Below are 15,911 nucleotides of genomic sequence, written 5' to 3'. Positions count from 1 at the left end.
CATGTAGGCCCAGGCTGGGAAAGGGTGGCAGGTTTCCTTTGCTGAACTACATCAGTGAACCAGATGAGTTTTCAAACCACAAGGCGGGCGGCGTGGCTAGCGCTCACCATTCCTGGCTTCTACTCCGTCCTTGGGTGACTGTCCCGAGTCACATTCTCCCCGAGTCTGTTGTGGGTTTCTGCCGGGTACTCTGCAGTTCAAAGATGTGCAGGTGAGGTGGATTGGCCGTGCTAAAAATTGCCTTGTAGAGTCTAGGGATACGCATGCAAGGTGGATTAGCCATGGTTAAAATCTCCATAAAGGGCTACGGGGATAGAACAGAGAACGTTCCAGCGCAGTACAGGCCCTTCGGCCCTCGATGTTGTGCTGACCTGAAACCAATCTGAAGCCCATTTGTACTACACTATTCCACATTCATCCATGTGCCTATCTAATGCCCATTTAAATGCCCCTAAAGTTGGTGAGTCTACTCCTGTTACAGACAGTGCGTTCCACGCCCCCTCCTACTCTCTGAGTAAAGAAACTCCCTCTGCCATCTGTCCTGTATCTATCACCCCCTCAATTTAAAGCTGTGTCCCCTGGTGCTAGCCATCACCATCCGAGGGAAAAGACCTCTCCTTGTCCACCCTATCGAACCCTCGGATTATCTTATACGTCTCAGTTAAGTCACCTCTCAGTCTCCTTCTCTCGAACGGAAACAGCCTCAAGTCCCTCAGCCTTTCCTCATAAGACCTTCCCTCCATAACCAGGCAACATCCCGGGAAATCCCCTCTGAACCCTTTCCAAAGCTTCCACATCCTTCCTATAATGTGGTGACCAGAACTGTACACAATACTCCCAAGTGCGGCCGCACCAGAGTTTTGTACATGACCTCGTGGCTCCGAAACTCAATCCCTCTCCCGATAAAAGCTAACACACCGTACGCCTTCCTATCAAACTGGGTGGCAACTTTCAGGAATCTATGTACACGGACACTGAGATCTCTCTGCTTATCTACACTGCCGAGAATCTTACCATTAGCCCAGTACTTTGCATTCCTGTTACTCCTTCCAAAGTGAATCACCTCACACTTTTCCACGTTAAACTCCATTTGCCACCTCCCAGCCCAGCTCTGCAGCTTATCTATGTCCCTCTGTAACCCACAACATCCTTCCGCACTATCCATAACTCCACCGACTTTCGTGTCATCCCCAAATTTACTAACCCATCCTTCCACACCCTCATCCAGGTCATTCATAAAAATGACAAACAGCAGTGGTCCCAGAACAGACCCTGTGGTACCCCACTGGGAACTGAGCTCCAGGACGAACATTTCCCATCAACCACCACCCTCTGTCTTCTTTCAGCTAGCCAATTTCTGATCCCAACCGCTAAATCACCCTCAATCCCATACCTCCATATTTGGTACAGTAGCCTACCATGGGGAACCTTATCAAACACCTTACTGAAATCCATATACACCACATCAACCACTTTACCCTCATCTACCTGTTTGGTCACCTTCTCAAAGAACTCAATAAGGTTAGTGAGGCACAACCTACCCTTCACAAAACCGTGTTGACTATCCCTAATCAATTTATTCCTTTCTAGATGATTATAAATCCTCTCTCTTATAACCTTTTCCAATGCTTTACCCACAACTGAAGTAAGGCTCACTGGTCTATAATTACCAGGGTTGTCTCTACTCCCCTTCTTGAACAAGGGACATTTGCTATCCTCCAGTCTTCTGGCACTATTCCTGAAGTCAATGAGGACATAAAGATCAAAGCCAAGGGCTCGGCAATCTCCTCCCTGGCTTCCCAGAGAATTCTCGGATAAATCCCATCCGGCTCTGGGGACTTATCTATTTTCACACTTTCCAAAATTCTAACATCTCCTTGTGAACCTCAATCCCATCTAGCCTAGTTGCCTGTATCTCAGTATTCTCCTCGACAACTTTATCTTTTTCCTGTGTGAATATTGACAAAAAATATTCATTTAGCGCTTCCCCTATCTCCTCAGACTCCACACACAACTTCCCCCTACAGTCCTTGATTGGCCCTAATCTTAAACTAGTCATTCTTTTATTCCTGATATATCTATAGAAAGCTTCAGGGTTTTCCTTGATCCTATCTGTCAATGACTTCTCATGTCTTTTCTTAGCTCTCTCTTTAGGTCTTTCCTGGCTAACTTGTAACTCTCAAGTACCCTAACTGATCCTTCATGTCTCATTCTAACATGAGCCTCCTTCTTCCTCTTAACATGAGATTCAACTTCTTTAGTAAACCATAGTTCCCTCGCTCAACCACTTCCTCCCTGCCTGACCAATACATACTTATCAAGAACACGCAGTAGCTGCTCCTTGAATAAGCTCCACATTTCAATTGTACCCAGCCCCTGCAGTCTCCTTCCCCATCCTATGCATCCTAAATCTTGCCGAATCACATCATAATTGCCTTTCCCTCAGCTATGACTGTTGCCTTCCGGTGTATCCCTATCCCTTTCCATCACTAGAGTAACCATAACCGAATTGTGGTCACTATCACCAAAGTGCTCACCTCCCTCCAAATCTAACACCTGACCGGGTTCATTACCCAGTACCAAATCCAATGTGGCCTCGCCCCTTGTTGGCCTGTCTACATACTGTGTCGAGAAACCCTCTGTACCCATTGGACAAAAACTGACCCATCTAAAGTACTCAAACTATAGCATTCTCAGTCAATATTTGGAAAGTTAAAGTCCCCCATAACAATTACCCTGTCTCTCTCGCTCCTATCCTGAATCATCTTTGCTATCCTTTCCTCTACATCTCTGGAACTATTCGGAGACCTGTAGAAAACTCCCAACAGGGTGACCTCTCCTTCCCTGGTTCTAACCTCAGCCCATACTACCTCAGTAGACATGTCCTCCTCAAATGTCCTTTCTGCCACCCTAATACTGTCCTTGACTAACAGTGCCAAACCTCCCCCCTCTTTTTACCATCTTCTCTGTTTGATTAGACTCCCTACAGTGTGGAAACAGGCCCTTTGGCCCAACAAGTCCACACCAACCCTCCGAAGAGTAACCCACCCTCTTCTGACAAATGCACCTAACGCTATGGACAATTTAGCGCGGCCAATTGACCTGAATGTGGGAGGAAACCAGAGCACCCGGAGGAAACCTCACACAGACACGGGGAGAACGTGCAAACGTCACACAGACAGTCGCCCGAGGCTGGAATCGAACCTGGGACCCTGGTGCCGTGAGGGAGCAGTGCTAACCACTGAGCCACCGTGCCGCCCTTACTGAAACATTGAAATCCCGGAACCTGCAACATCCATTCCTGTCCCTGCTCTACCTGTGTCTCTGAAATGGCCACAACATTGAGGTGCCAGGTACCAACCCACGCTGCCAGCTCACCCACCTTATTCCGGATGCACCTGGCGTTGAAGTAGACACACTTCGAACCAGCGTCCTGCCTACTGGTGCACTCGTGACCTTAAAACCTTATTTGTGACCTCACCACTCTCAACCTCCTGGACACTGGAGCTACAATTGATGTTCCCATTCCCCCTGCTTAATTAGTTTAGGATGAAGTGGGTCGGGATGGGATGCTCTTCTGAGGGAGCTGATGGGCCAAATGGCCTCTTCCTGCACTGTGGACATTCCATGATCATCCCACAGTTACCATAACTGATTGTAGCCTTTTAATTCCTGATTTAGAGTCATAGATTTATAAAGACGTACAGCACGGAAACAGACCCTTCGGTCCAACCCGTCCATGCTGACCCAGATATCCCAACCCAATCTAGTCCCACCTGCCAGCACCCGGCCCATATCCCTCCAAACCCTTCCTATTCATATACCCATCCAAATGCCTCTTAAATGTTGCCATTGTACCGGCCTCCACCACATCCTCTGGCAGCTCATTCCATACACGTACCACTCTCTGGGGGAAACAGTAGCCCCTTAGGTCTCTTTTATATCTTTCCCCTCTCACCCTAAACCTATGCCCTCTAGTTCTGGACTCCCCCACCCCAGGGAAAAGACTTTGTCTATTTACCCTATCCATGCCCCTCATAATTCTCTAAACCTCTATAAGGTCACCCCTCAGTCTCCGACGCTCCAGGGAAAACAGCCCCAGCCTGTTCAGCCTCTCCCTGTAGCTCAAACCCTCCAACCCTGGCAACATCCTTGTTGTTGTGGTTCTGTTCACCGAGCTGGGAATTTGTCTTGCAAACGTTTCGCCCCCTGTCTAGGTGACATCCTCAGTGCTTGGGAGCCTCCTGTAAAGCGCTTCTGTGATGTTTCCTCCAGCATTTATAGTGGCCTGTCTCTGCCGCTTCCAGTTGTCAGTTCCAGCTGTCTGCTGTAGTGGCCTGTATATTGGGTCCAGGTCGATGTGCTTGACCTGAACTGACAGCCAGACTACTGCGACCACTAAGACTCATAACAGCACACAAACCAACAACCACTCTCAGACAACAACTCACCAGGACGAAGGACTCGATACCCAACATGAGCAAAACCAACGTAGTGTACAAAATCCCATACAAGGACTACACAAAACACTACATAGGACAAACAGGAAGACAGCTAACGATCCGCATCCATGAACACCAACTAGCCACGAAACGACACGACCAGCTATCCTTAGTAGTCACACACGCAGATGACAAGCAACATGAATTCGACTGGGACAACACTACTATTATAGGACAAGCCAAACAGAGAACAGCCAGGGAATTCCTAGAGGCATGGCACTCATCCACAGATTCAATCAATAAGCACATCGACCTGGACCCAATATACAGGCCACTACAGCGGACAGCTGGAACTGACAACCGGAAGTGGCAGAGACAGGCCACTATAAATGCCGGAGGAAACATCACAGAAGCGCTTCACGGGAGGCTCTCAAGCACTGAGGATGTCACCTAGACAGGGGATGAAACGTTTGCAACACAAATTCCCAGCTCGGCGAACAGAACCACAACAACGAGCACCCGAGCTACAAATCTTCTCACAAACTTTGAACATCCTTGTAAATCTTTTCTGAACCCTTTCAAGTTTCACAACATCTTTCCCGATAGGAAGGAGACCAGAATTACATGCAATATTCCAACAGCGGCCTAACCAATGTCCTGTACAGCCGCAACCTGACCTCCCAACTCCTGTACTCAATACTCTGACCAATAAAGGAAAGCATACCAAACACCTCCTTCACTATCCTATCGACCTGTGACTCCACTTTCAAGGAGCTATGAACCTGCACTCCAAGGTCTCTTTGTTCAGCAACACTCCCTAGGTCCTTCCCATTAAGTGTATAAGTCCTGCTAAGATTTGTTTTCCCGAAATGCAGCCCCTTGCATTTATCTGAATTAAACTCCATCTGCCACTTCTCAGCCCATTGGCCCAGATCCTGTTGTAATCTGAGGTAACCCTCTTCGCTGTCCACTACACCTCCAATTTTGATGTCATTTGTTGTCCAATTGCTGTTGTGGAATTTGAACCCATGTTGCCGATACGGCAAATGGATTTCTGATCATTATAAACAGAGACATTGATTGCAAAAGGAATAAGGTCATTGTGAACCTGCTTATAGGGCACCCTCGCCTTTACTATTGCTTTCACCCTGGGGGCCTTGCTCTTTACAATGGACACGAAGGCTTTAGACAGAGTGCAGAAAAGATGGAAGAGTAGGATCCCAAGAGGGTATCAGAGGAAGGATGTTTTGCTGCAGTTATACAGTGCCTTGGTGAGGCCACACCTCACGTACTGTGCGCAGTTTTGGTTTCCTCATCTGAGGAAGGACCTTCTCGTTATTGAGGGCATCCAAAGGTTCACCAGACTGATTCCCCGGGATGGCAGGACTGACATACGAACAAAGACTGGATCAACTGGGCAGGTACTCGCTGGAATTTAGAAGCACGTGGTGGGGGAGTCTCATAGAAACATATAAAATCTTGACGCAACTGGACAGACTAGATGCAGAGAGGATTTCCCGATGTTGGGGAAGTCCAGAACTGGGTGGGGTGGGGGGGTAAGTGGTAAGCCATTCAGGACTGAGATAAGGAAGAATTTCTTCACTCAGAGGGTTATGAACCTGTGGAATTCTCTCCCACAGGAAGCTGTTGGGGCCAGTTCATTAGATATATTCAAGAGGGAGCTGGACGAGGGGCTGAAGGGATAGGGAGGGAAAGCGGGAGGGGGCTACTGAGATTGCATGATCAACCACGGTCGTAATGAACGGTGGCACAGGGCCGACTCTTGCACGTATTGTCGACGCTTCTACAACCGGGACAGCTTGGTGGAGGCAGATTTCACGACAGATTTGGATCATCGCCCAAAGGCTAAATCATTTGGACCACAGGGTGAGTGTGTGTGTGTATGTGTGTATGTGTGTGTGTGTGTATGTGTCTGTGTGTGTGTGTCTGTGTATGTGTATGTGTGTGTGTGTAGGAGTGGGAAGCAGTGGAGTTGGTAAAGGTGAGCCGCTGGCACAACCACAATGGGCCGAATGGCCTGCTTCGGTGCTAGCAGTGTCTGTGACGCTGACTCCTGGTTATGAGTGACACGTTGCTGGATTGGTCATCCAGCGGGCTAATCATCACGTACAGCTCTCGTTCTAGCCCTAGTTGCTCACTCCTGCCACGTCCTCCCGTTAATCAGCACCCCACCCCCCTCTGGATGCCCTACCGCCTCACTGCCTCTCCCCTCCTCTCAACCCAAGCAGGGGGAGATCCAGTGGGGGAACTGCACGGGGGCTGGGCACACATGCGCTGTGGACACCCACCATCTCGTTGTGCTCCTCCTGTGGCTTGTCCGAGACGCCACCCGCCCTCACTGCTCCCGGCCACGGCACACCACGCTGCCTCTGCTGGCCTGGCTTCCTGGTCGTCGATGTGTGGTTCTCCTCCCGCTTCCCGCCTGTTATAATGGCTGCAGGGTTAACAAGGAGCAACATCAGTGATAACTCATTCGCCGGTATCTCTTGGCAACCTGAGATGGGACCCCAAATATCAGTGAGATGCCTATATTCATCGCTTTCTACCAGTGACGCCCCTATACCCATCATTTTCCATCAGTGCCAACCTTATCTTCATCAAATCCCATCAGTGACACCCCTACACCCATCAAAACCCATCAATGACACCCTTACACCCAACAAATCCCATCAATGACACCCATATATACATCAAATCCCATCAATGACACCCTTACACCCAACAAATTCCAGCAGTGACACCCCTACACCCATCAAATCCCATCAGTGACATACTTACACCCAACAAATCCCATCAGTGACACCCCTACACACATCAACTCCCATCAATGACACTCTAATACACATCAAATCTCATCAATGACACCCCTATATACATCTAATCCCATCACTGACACCCTTACACCCATCAAATCCCATCAGTGACACCCCTATACACATCAAATCCCATCAGTAACACCCTTACACCCATCAAATCCCATCACTGACACCCCTACACTCATCAAACCCCATCAGTGACACCCCTCATCAAATTCCAACCCTGACAATCCTACACCATCAAATCTCATCAATGACACCCTTATACATATCAATTCCCATCAGTAACACCCTTACACCCAACAAATCCCATCAATGACACCCCTATACACATCAAATCCCATCAGTGACACCCCTATACACATCAAATCCCATCAGTGACACCTCTACACCCAACAAATCCAATCAGTGACACCTCTACACCCAACAAATCCAATCAGTAACACCCTTACACCCAACAAATCCCATCAGTTAACACCCTTACACCCAACAAATCCCATTAATGACACCCCTATACACATCAAATCCCATCAGTGACACCCTTACACCCAACAAATCCCATCAATGACACCCCTATACACATCAAATCCCATCACTGACACCCCGACACGCATCAAATTCCATTCCTAACAACTCTACCCTCATCAAATTCCATCCCTGACAACCCTACACCCATCAATGACACCCCTACACTCATCAAATCCCATCAATGACACCCCTACACACATCAAATCCCATCAATGACACCCCTCTAACATCAAATCCCATCAATGACACCCCTACACTCATCAAATTCCAGCCCTGTCAACTCTACCCTAATCAAATTCCATCCCTGACAACCCTACCCTCATCAAATCCAATCAATGACACCCCATACACACATCAAATCCCATCACTGATACCCCTACACTCATCAAACCTCATCACTGACACCCATATACTCATCAAATTCCATCCCTGACAACCCTACACCCATCAAATCCCATCAATGACACTCCTACACCCATCAAACCCCATCACTGACACCCCTACCCTCATCAAATCCAATCACTGACAACCCTACACCCATCAAATCCCATCAACGACACCCCTAGACCCATCAAATCCCATCAATGACACCCCTCCACCCATCAATAATACACCTATACACATCAAATACCATTAATGACACCCCTAGACCCATCAAATCCCATCAATGACACCCCTAGACCCATCAAATCCCATCAATGACACCCCTAGACCCATCAAATCCCATCAATGGCACCCCTACACCCATCAAATCCCATCAATAATACACCTATACACATCAAATACCATTAATGACACCCCAATACACATCAAATCCCATCAGTGCCAGCCCTACACTTATCAAATCGCATCAGTGACATTCCTACACACACATCAAATCCCATCAGTGACACTCCTCCACCCATCAAATCCAGTCAGTGACAGTCCTACCCTCATCAAACCCCATTAGTGATACCCCTACTCCCATTAGGAAAACACCTACACCCATCAGAGACACCTCCAAACCCATCAGTGACATCCCAGCACACAATATTTTGCATCAGTGATACGTTTACACCCTTCAAATTCCATTGTCACTTCCACACTCATCAAATTGCAATGTTGAAACTCCTACACCCATCAAACCCCATTATTGACACTTCCGTACCCAACCATTATTGACACCCCTACACCAATCAAACCCCATTATTGACACCCCTACTCCAATCAAACCCCATTGTTGACATCCCAACTCCAATCAAACCCCATTATTGACACCCCTACTCCAATCAAAACCCATTGTTGACAGCCCTACTCCAATCAAACCCCATTGTTGACACCCCTACTCCAATCAAACCCCATTATTGACACCCCTACTCCAATCAAAACCCATTGTTGACAGCCCTACTCCAATCAAACCCCATTGTTGACACCCCTACTCCAATCAAACCCCATTATTGACACCCCTACTCCAATCAAAACCCATTGTTGACAGCCCTACTCCAATCAAACCCCATTGTTGACACTCCTACTCCAATCAAACCCCATTGTTGACATCCCAACTCCAATCAAACCCCATTATTGACATCCCTACTCCAATCAAACCCCATTATTGACATCCCTACTCCAATCAAACCCCATTGTTGACACTCCTACTCCAATCAAACCCCATTATTGACACTCCTACTCCAATCAAACCCCATTATTGACATCCCAACTCCAATCAAACCCCATTATTGACATGCCAACTCCAATCAAACCCCATTGTTGACACCCCTACTCCAATCAAAACCCATTGTTGACATCCCTACTCCAATCAAACCCATATTGACACTCAATTCCAATCAAACCCCATTATTGACACCCCTACTCCAATCAAACCCCATTATTGACACTTCCGCACCCAAACCCCATTATTGACATCCCTACTCCAATCAAACCCCATGTTGACATCCCTACTCCAATCAAACCCATATTGACACTCAATTCCAATCAACCCCCATGTTGACACCCCTACTCCAATCAAACCCCATTATTGACACTTCCACACCCAAACCCCATTAATGACACCCCTACTCCAATCAAACCCCATTATTGACACCCCTACTCCAATCAACCCCCATGTTGACACCCCGACTCACATCCAGCCCCATTTTTGACACTCCTACTCCCAACACATCCCATTCAGTTAGACCACAAGAAGTTCGTCAATCTCACCAAAAGGATCTTGCTGTGCACTTACGACCAGACTTCGCAGAAAAATTACCTGATGTATTAAATAAAATCAGTGCTGAGAAGCCAGCTGGGAGACTGTTGTTGGTGGTTAGCTTGAGCTGAGAACTTTGACTTTGCTTTCACCTATGTTCACCTGAGGGAGCCCCGTCTTTGACAGTGCACTGTTGTTTCACTGGGACTGACAGGAATTGTGAAGGCCTCCTTCACACCCCCTAATACAGTGTAGCAACACAACACTGAGATGATACTAATCACCACTCTGCTGTCAACACCAAACTCACCTCCGATCATGCCAAAATTTCAAGAGCTGCCTGTATCACACCAGACCAGAAACAGAAGGACCCACCACTCTGTTACTAGTTTAGGTTTTACTTCTGTATTATTGCAATCAATGTTCCATTATCAAATACTTTGAAAGCTCTGCAGTACTGGAGAAGTGCGAGTACCCTGTTAATTTGTCTTGGGAGCACAGCTTTAAGGAACAACTTTGGCCAAGGCTAGGCCAATGATTCTGGCTATTGAGGGAGTGCAGCGTAGGTTCACGAGGTCAATTCCTGGAATGGCAGGATTGCCTTACACGGAAAGACTGAAGCGACTGGGCTTGTATACCCTTGAGTTTAGAAGACTGAGAGGGGATCTGATTGAAACGTATAGGCTTATGAAAGGATTGGACACTCTGGCAGGAGGGAACATATTTCCGTTGATGGGGGAGTGCCGAACCAGAGGACACAACTTAAAAATACGGGGTAGACCATTTAGGACAGAGATGAGGAGAAACTACTTCACACAGAGAGTGGTGGCTGTGTGGAATGCTCTGCCCCAGAGGGCAGTGGAGGCCCAGTCTCTGGATTCTTTTAAGAAAGAATTGGATAGAGCTCTTAAAGATAGTGGAGTCAAGGGGTATGGAGATAAGGCTGGAACAGGATACTAATTAGGAATGATCAGCCATGATCATATTGAATGGCGGTGCAGGCTCGAAGGGCAGAATGGCCTACTCCTGCATCTATTGTCTATTGTCTATTGAAATAAGGACTATAATCTTTGACACTTGCAGGGTTAACCCTATCCCTCTTTGCATTTGCTGCAAGAGGTTTTGCACCTTAAACTGAGATATCCAGTCCAATCTTTCCCTGCAATTTACACCTCTCACCCTGGCCTTGAAATTGTACGAGCGCAGAAACAGGCCACTCGGTCTGGACTGCCTCGGGTTTGGATTGCATGGCAGACCCTTCAAGGGGCCCCTTCCGTGCCCTGGTCCCCATTCTGGCCAGTGAACCATCCTGAGGTCCATCCAAGAGTGTGGTCAGTTAATGGAAGACTCACTTGTCAGAAGGAGTTACCGTTTAAAAGTAAACAATAATGACAGAGCACAGGAAACAGATAGAGAGCTTATGACATAGTGTGAAGACAATAATCTCTCCCTCGATGTCAGCAAAGTGAAGGAGCTTGTAATCGACTCCAGGACGCAGCATGGAGGACACAACCATTTGTATCAATGGTGCTGAGGTTGAGATGATCAAGAGCTTCAAGTTCCTAGGAGTAATTGCCACTGACAATCCATGGCAAAGCTACAGCCAAGAAAGCACCCCAACACCTCTACTTCCTCAAGAGGCGAAGGAAATTCAGCACACCCACAATGGCTCTTACCAATTTTAATAGATGCGCCACAGAAAGCAGTGTGGCAACTGCTCTGCTGCCAAGACCTCAGGAAGTTACAGAGTTGTGAACGCGGCCCATCACACAAACCGGGCTTCCTTCCACTGACTCCCGCTGCCATGAGGAAGCAGCAAACATAACCAAAGACCCCTCCCACCCCAGTTACGCCCTCTTTCATCGGGCAGAAGAAAACATGCACCAACAGGTTCAAGAACAGCTTCCTTCCTGCTCTCCTCAGATTTTTGAGCACACCTCTCATATATTCGAGCTGATCTTTAATACGGTCATTGTGTCCATGTCAAGTGATACTTTAATAAAGGCAGTGGCATAGTCCGGGTCAGGATGCCAGGGCCCGTGGCTGGGTGGGATACTCTTCGGAGGAACGCTGTGGACTTTTTGGGCCGAATGGCCTGTTTCCACACTGTCAGGATTCTAATTTTCCCAGCTCCCATTGGTTCTGAGGAAGGGCCACTGGACAGATTTCTGTTCCCAGATGCTGCCAAATCGGCTTGTATCTTGTAGCCTGGGATTCCAGAGTCCTCTTGTGGTCGTCTTCTTCAGTGGTGTGTCATCACTCTCTGTAACTGTGAAGAATATGGGTACCATCTTTTTTCTAAGTCCAGGAACTGTGAATTGAACTAAGATGGACTTTGTCTTAATACTTTTTTCCTTATCTATGACTTCTGTTTTTGATATAGGCACCGTGTGATGGGACCTTAAAAGACTTTTCACATTTTTTTTTGTAAAAAATACAAGTGACAATAAATTATCATTCCACTCTATCTTCTTCTGCACCTTCCCTGTAGCTGTGATACTATAATCTGCATTCCGTTCTGTTACTCTGATGTACTTATGTAAGGTATGATTTGTCTGAGTAGCATTCAAAACAATATCTTTCATGTTGTCTTGGTAGATGTGACAATGATGAATCAAATCAAATCTCTACAAACTGCACAAGTTTAGAGTTGTACAGCACGGAAACAAACCCTTCGGTCCAACCCGTCCATGCCAAAAAGATATCCTAAATTAATCCAGTCTCATTTAGAGTCATAGAGATGTACAGCACGGAAACAGGCCCTTCGGTCCAGCCCGTCCATGCCTACCAGATATCCCAACCCAATCTAGTCCCACCTGCCAGCACCCGGCCCATATCCCTCCAAACCCTTCCTATTCATATACCCATCCAAATGCCTCTCAAATGTTGCAATTGTACCAGCCTCCACCACTTCCTCTGGCAGCTCATTCCAGACACCCTCTACGTGAAAAAGTTCCCTCTTAGATTGCTTTTATATCTTTCCCCTCTCACCTTGAACGATGCCTTCTAATTTTGGAGTCCCTTGCACTGGGGCAAAGGATTTGGCTACTCACTCTATCCATGCCCCCTCATGATTTTATAAACCTCTATAGGGTCACCCCTCAGCCTCTGACTCTCCAGGGAAAGTAGCCCCAGCCTCTTTAGATTCTCCCTATAGCTCAAACCCTCCAACCCTGGCAACATCCTTTCTGCAATTTTAACCACATCTTTCCTGTAGCAGGGAGACCAGAACTGACCACAATATTCCAAAAATGGCCTGTACAGCCGCAACATAACATCCCAACTCCCATACTTGATGCACTGACTAATAAAGGCAAGTGTACTCAACGCCTTCTTCACTATCGTATCTACCTGTGACTTGGCCTCCAAGGAACTATGAACCTGCACTCCAAGCTCTCTTTGTTCGGCAACCCTCCCCAGGGCCCTACCATTAAGTGTATAAGTCCGGCACTGACTTTCTTTCCCAAAAAAGCAAAACCTCACATTTATCGAAAGTCCCAAGTTTGGGAGTGGTGGTATGGTTGAATTCCATTTCCGCTTTCCGCAACATAGTCAACCCTTCAGAGAGCTTCCTGTGAGCCATGATACAGAAGTCACTGTGCACCAGCGGTGTCGTCAACCGGGAGTGCACCATTTCAACGGTATCAGAGTTGGTGGAGATCCCGAATTCACCAACTGCCATCATCTGGGCTACTTTGTCTTAGTTTGCCACTTCCCCAGCTGCCGTGGGGTTGACCGAATGAAGACCCTGACCTCTCCATCGTGGGATTATTGTTCTCCAAAACAGTTGAGATTTTGGGCACCACCTCCCATACTCACCCCACCTGCGGTTCTTTTCCCACAACCCCTCCCCATGCCTTTCCCCACCAGGTGGTGGGCACCTGGCGTCAGGAGACTGAACCCCGCGTTCCTCGCTTGGGCACGTTTCCCAAAATGGTGGGAAGGTTCAGGAGCACCTCCTGCAGGCTTCCTCTGACGTTGAGACCCTCTCCCGGCCTTGAAGATCAACAAAAACATGAAAAGGGATCAAGCCGCTGACGGTGACTGGGATGAAGGGTTTGTGAGGGGGGGCGCAGAGACGGGGGTCAGGGAGGGAGGGAAAGACGATACCTACCCGTGGTAACGGCTGACTGAATGGGCAGTTGGCAGGTAGAACCCTGGTAAATGTTCAGGGTAACTATGGAAGCGGATGATGCACACAAGATGCAGACGGGAAACCTTGACAACACGGGGCTTATGCAACAATAGATCCACGCCGAGCAGCGTGACCTCACGAGGGTATGCAATTCCCAGACTCCAGTGCAGATTCGGAGAACATAGTTCACAATGTGTCATGAGCCTCAAAGTAGTTTTGGGCGTCTTCAAGCATCTTTTGTGACCTCAGGGTGTCTCAAAGGACCACCAAAGGATCGAAGACGTAGCCCCTATCGGCACAGCTATGAATGTATACACCCCTGGGAAGGGGGGATTTGCCTCTGAATAAAAGGGGAGGGGGGGGCAGCCATTTAGGACTGAGATGGGAAGGGATTTCTTGACTCTTTCTTGAGGGTGGTGAATTCCCCACTGCAGGGGTGTCGTGCCGAAGATCAGTCGTTGGCTTTGTCCAGAACAGAGTGGTTTCTGGGATCCGTTGGGAGACACAAGGAGAATTGGCCATGTTCCTGTTTGGAGAAGGGGAAGGGGGAGAATTGACGGGTTGAGTCAACAAGTCCTGCATCCCTTTTCCAATCAGCCATCGTCCCAGTGGCGAAATCAGATTGGAAACCTCAAAAACTTTGGATCCTCCCTGGAAGGACTGTCTTCACCAGGAGGAATGGACTCCATAGTGGGCGGGTGATGGCGTCCGTGTGCTGAGGGAAACGCTGCCGTGGAACCAGACAAACAGACGGCAGGAGACTGGAGTGGCCTGTAAACAACCGCAGGAGAGGTGTGAGAGGGCTGGATACTCTGGGGAAACCCAATGCGTAGAGAATGCTGGGCACCCAACAACATGGGAGTTGGAATGGACAGGACAGGGAAGGTTTGTTTCAAAATACAACTACTTTGTGGCACCGGGTTGAAGGAAGGGGGGGGGGGGCGGGAGGGTGGTGGAGGGGCGAGGGTTGGTTCAGGGAAATATATTTTTATGTTGATTCTCCTCAGCCCGATTAATGATGGGCAATGGGTGGTTTCAGAAATGGGTTTGGGATCTTCCTGTGCCTTCTGTGCTGACCCCAGGGTAGGAGCTGCCATGCCCACCCAATCACAAAGAGTAAAAGGATGGTTTCAATTTGGGATCTTCCTGTGCCTTCTCTGTGAGCTCCCAAGGTCTTGGAACAAGGGGGCGCACTCCGCGAGTGGCCGTTGAGTTTTGAATCTGGCGCCAAAACTATCCTTCCCGCCTCTCCCGCGCGCACCGCGCAGGCGCCCTCTCTCGGGTCTCCCTCCAACGCTGCCGTCGACAGGACCGCATCGGCGCAGGCTCCGCCCCGACGGCTTCCGCGCAAGCGTCGTACGGCGGCAGTCGGTCGTCACGGCCCGACGGTGGCCAGGTGCGCACGCGCCCCAAGTCTCCGCCGCACCCAACTGGCCGCAGAGCCACTCTGCGCAGACGCAGTGCGTCCCACGCAGCGACCGAGTTGCACATGCGCAGCAGCACTCATCGAGACCCAGCCAGAGGGTTTTCCCGCCTAATGCGGGATGGGGGCGAAGGGCAATGGCTCCTGGAAACAGGCTCCAGCTTCTCTGATAATACCCCAATGGAAGACCACTGTGGGGTCACAAGTAATTGCAATGGCCAACCCACTGGATTTACAGGCTGTGGTGTCCGCCGCTGGTACCATAGAGTCTCCAGAGTGTGGGAGCAGGCCATTCAGCCCATCCAGTCCACACCAACCCTCCAAAGGACACCCACACTCCTGAACCAACCCTAACCTGCAC

The 15,911-nt window shown here is 48.7% G+C and overlaps 1 pseudogene; it reads right to left on the bottom strand.

Moving 5' to 3' along the window:
• LOC140472452 (tubulin alpha-1C chain-like) overlaps positions 1–15,911 on the bottom strand; it is a 59,715-nt pseudogene that overhangs the window by 9,723 nt on the left and 34,081 nt on the right.

This window comes from Chiloscyllium punctatum, unplaced genomic scaffold (assembly GCF_047496795.1).
Source record: "Chiloscyllium punctatum isolate Juve2018m unplaced genomic scaffold, sChiPun1.3 scaffold_338, whole genome shotgun sequence".
NCBI classification, from domain to species: Eukaryota; Metazoa; Chordata; class Chondrichthyes; order Orectolobiformes; family Hemiscylliidae; genus Chiloscyllium; species Chiloscyllium punctatum.
Note: the sequence above shows the minus strand (reverse complement) of the source record. Positions and strands in the feature narration are given on the sequence as shown.